Source organism: Colossoma macropomum, unplaced genomic scaffold (assembly GCF_904425465.1).
Source record: "Colossoma macropomum unplaced genomic scaffold, Colossoma_macropomum, whole genome shotgun sequence".
In the NCBI taxonomy this organism is placed as follows: domain Eukaryota; kingdom Metazoa; phylum Chordata; class Actinopteri; order Characiformes; family Serrasalmidae; genus Colossoma; species Colossoma macropomum.
In genome coordinates this window covers 4,500,052-4,504,826 of record NW_023494788.1, presented here as the reverse complement: position 1 = coordinate 4,504,826, position 4,775 = coordinate 4,500,052, and positions in this window count along the sequence as shown.

Below are 4,775 nucleotides of genomic sequence, written 5' to 3'. Positions count from 1 at the left end.
ACTGTGGGCTGAGTGTATCTTTACACCCCTAGTATTCAGTACACATCATATAAAAGTTTCAGAATACAGCTACTTTTGAAATATTTAGAATACCTTTACACTATCTACCCATTAACCCCCTATACAGTCTCTAAAAGAAAAAAAACACTGCTTTTTTATTTATTAACTACTTTGAGCTCATCAAACTTCATGTAGCAAACCTGTAGCAAGCCTGAGTAGACTGATAAATCAGTGTGATGATCAGTTGTTAATCTCAGTGTTACTGAGCTCTGCTAAAGCCTGAGTAGACTGCTAAATCAATGTGATGATCAGTTATTAATCTCAGTGTTACTGAACTCTGCTAAAGCCTGAGTAGACTGCTAAATCAATGTGATGATCAGGTATTAATATCAGTGTTACTGAGCTCTGCTAAAGCCTGAGTAGACTGATAAATCAATGTGATGATCAGGTATTAATATCAGTGTTACTGGGCTCTGCTAAAGCCTGAGTAGACTGATAAATCAATGTGATGATCAGTTATTAATATCAGTGTTACTGGGCTCTGCTAAAGCCTGAGTAGACTGATAAATCAATGTGATGATCAGGTATTAATCTCAGTGTTACTGAGCTCTGCTAAAGCCTGAGTAGACTGATAAATCAATGTGATGATCAGGTATTAATCTCAGTGTTACTGGGCTCTGCTAAAGCCTGAGTAGACTGATAAACCAGACTGATATTTCTTTTATACAGTGATGGAAAACAAAGTAGCACATAGAAACTCTGATTCTACATGCGAATACGTTTTACTCTGGCCAGCAAGGACGTGCAAGGGCCGAAAGTCCTCTGGCAGTAGATTTAAACAAGTTAAAGGGGCCATTGGCAAATTCTCAGAATGGATTGCCAGTCAGATGCGTGGGTAATATGAAGAACTGAAGAAAACTGCCAACCAGTAACAGTGAGGAACAGTGAGAATTGAGTAAAAAAATTACAACAGTGCAGTTTTTTCCACATGACTTATCAATATGTATTCTGAATATGTTCTTTTTTTTGCATTGTAATAGGAAACATTACTGAACACATTTAACACAGCATAGTCAGTCATAGATACAGCTCATTTATTTCATTAACGAAACTAAAGCACAGTGAAAAATATGAATCAACGGGAAATACGATCCTTACGTCAACAGCGTCAAGCCAAACCCCAGCAATAGCATAATCAGTTACAGCCAAATTATATTGTGATAAGTCACAAATCTCCCTTTTCTCATTTCAAGGCGAAAAAAGTCCATCTCAATTCGACGTCTCCTTGAAAAACAAAAGCCTCTGTCTGCCTCCGCCGCACTTTGCCCTCAAACTCATTGATTGCTCAACTGTCTGCCACTCAGTGATAAAAGTGGCACCCGAAAGCATGGTCCCCGTGTTTCTCCCACGATCTCCCTCTTTTGTCTCCAAAACGGTGTAATTTCAGAGATTGAAGTCTTCGCTGGTGGCTTCATCTCCTGCTCTGACAACAATAGTCCCTGAATGCTTTCAGCAATGATGGATAAATTGCTGGGTAGTAAAATATTATATCTAAGGTAGGTGATGGGGCCTTTTCTGCAGGGCTGCTCTCTCCATCAGGCTCATGGCAGCGGAGGTAATTATAGTCTGTTAGTCTGTCTCTCTCTCTCTCTCTCTCTCTCTCTCGCCTCTCCTATTTGTCACCAGCTCATCTACGGGAGCAATAGGACAGTAATGGTTTGAATTAACATCTGTTGCCAGAGTGGCATTTTCAACGGGAGTGACAGCCCCGACACTGACCTTTTCTGATCATTGACCAAAAAGAAAAAATAATAATAATAAAAGTCCCATAATTAACTGCCCTTCTCATCTCACATCTTAATGGGAATAGCATAATTATAAGGTTTATTATTATTTGGAGTGAAAGATGGACGATGGCCCTAAATGTGCCGCTTATTGTGGCTTATCACTGTATTCATTTGGTCAATTAAAACCTGTTATTTGGCAGAGAATGGGTGATCCAGGCTGGCTTCAGAAGTCTGAAGGGCATTGGTGAGTTCGGTGATGTCAAAGAACCCCCAGTGTCCAAAAGTCGTGAACAAAAAGACTCACAACTCACAGATAAAGGCAGCTGGCCATTAACCCTTAAGATCACAGGCCTTTTACATTATTTAGCAATTACCTGGATAACAATGCGAACTGACCATTCTAAGTTATTCTTAAGTTTGTGTGAAAGAACTTCAGACTTACTTGTGGGTTCTGGGCATTTAAGAGGTTAATGATCTCTTTTCACAGCTAACTTGCTATCATGCTAACCAGAAAGGTCTCTGCTCATATTAATCACTTTAGTTTCGTTTAGCTCCTGTGAAGAAACATATCGTTACCTAAAGATTACTTGATTAAGAGGTTTTTTTCTATATTTCAGTGTATTTAAATAATTAAGATGTAAACAAAGTCATTCAGAGTGGTTTGGTGTGAAATGCTCTGTTCTAGATAAACTTACCGAGTCAGAACTGCTCACAGTGGTGGTGATAGGAACCAGACGTCTGAAGATCTTAACGCCTCTATAAGCTCCATCGCTGAAAGTTATTACATGACATGATTATGATTATGAATATGCTGCCTGGTGCCTGAGGCCAGTTGCAAGCCATGACTTTTACAGCTAGGCCTTCAATTTGGACCATAAATTTCAAAAAGCAAATGCTAATTTCTGCTAGCGGCCCTACGGGATTCTAGTAGTATGTTAGCACTAAGCTTAGAGCCATTCACATGAGCCATTCTTTGGAGGTTCTAGATTAAACACGGACATGTTCATCTTTTAAAAGACACTCCATGTTTTATTTGAAGCTTGTAACATACGTATGAACATTTTACCTAACAGTGATCCTGTAACAGTGAGTTAGACTACTGACAGTCAGTGACGTATCTAAAAATTCCAGGAGGCCTAAAATTGGTCCCACCCATTGGGAATCAAAACATGATTGGTTGATTCCTCCATCACTTCTTAAACATGCTGATGGTTAATCTAATGTGTAAGGCCTTCAGTTCAGCTCCCGAAGTCCTAACCAATGGGAAGCTGTATCTATATAGATCCCACAATCCTGATTGGATAATTTTTCATTGCGTGTTTAAATAATTTAATAATTTTGTTTCCAAGCAAAACTTAAAAATGTAATAAGCGTACACTTCTTGTGGAGTTTAACTACAACAAAGATGCATAAAAATGACAGAAATGTATTTTTTTTTAGCTTCCATAAATCATTAAGCTTTCTCTAAGGGCCCAGAGGATTCCCTGCTGCCTGAGACATTGTTATACAACAGTTTTGAGAAAGATTTGGTCCAAAAATTATGCATTTATTTATTTAATTTTCTTTTTTATTAATGGTGGACAGGTACATGTAGGTGCTGGAAGTCAAAATAGTAGAATAGCAGATTTAACACTATTTTACCATCATCAGCACTACTTATAAAACCTCAGAAGACACATGCAAGTTTACTAGTGGTTGTGGATAGTAAATAAAATGGATGCTGAATATTTGTGTCGTAGATATTGTGACACCTGGTTCCTATCACCACCACTGTAAAGACATCTGAGTTTGCAAGTATCTCTACATAAAAATAATCATATCAAACCACTCTGAATGAGTTTGTTTACATCTTAGTCATAGAATTATGAAGAAATTTAGGAAAACTAGTGGAATGTCCCATGGTGGACACACCATAAAACAGTTCTTCTTACATTTTGTTGAACTATTTCTCACTCATAGCTCATTGAGATTCAATTCAAAATGTTCAATCCATACATCTGTGCTCATAAGTAGAAAAGAAGATATTTTATCATGACTTGAACATCACCCTTTTCATTTTGCCATTGTCTATGCTGTTGCTTGACATCAAAACAGACAAAAAAAGTTGGAGGTGTAGACACAGACCTGTCAATACTGAATGTAAATTGTGCATGTATTTCACTACATAACTAACAATGTAATGATTTTTTTAAATAATTATGCAAAATAAATCACCTGTGTTACTTCTAAACCTGTAGGGGTTAACTAAGACTACTGATACTGAATGACGCTGAAGCAGCTAATGGGTCAAATTAAGAGCAGAGATATGCCCTTTAACTGACTTACAAGCCTTCAGTCTGGTTAACACCTGTTTGTCCTTCACTATTTCAGCTCTGGAGCAGAGAAAAAGCTCACAAATCAGGGCACAATACAGGGGATCATGGGACATTTGACTTTATTTTATAATATAGCTCAACAGTGAGCTTACATTTACGGCATTTAGCAGACACTCTCATCCAGGGCGACTTACACAAGTGTTGTCCACTCAGAATGTATCCTAGCTAATACAAACAGGTTAGACTCCAAACTACCCTTGGGCTCAGACACTGCTAGAAACAAAAGGCAGTGCTGATACCTAGAAAGAATTATACGTACATGCAATACATTTCAATAAGTACTTGGCTCATTTAAGTGCTGTACAAAGAGATGCTGTCTACATTTGAAGACAGCGAGAGACTCTGCTGTTCGGACAGCCAGCGGGAGTTCGGTCCACCACCTGGGTGCCAGGACAGACGAGAGTCTTGATGCTTGTCATCCACCCGTCTTGAAGTATGGCAGGTCAAGCCGTGCTGTACTTGGAGCTCAAAGGGCTCGAGGTACAGTCTGAGTTTTGACCATTGCCGTTAGGTAGGGAGGGGCTGGTCCATTTTTGGCTTCATAGGCAAGCATCAGGGTTTTACTTCTGAAGCAGGCAGCTACAGGAAGCAAGTGAAGGCAGCACAGCAGTGG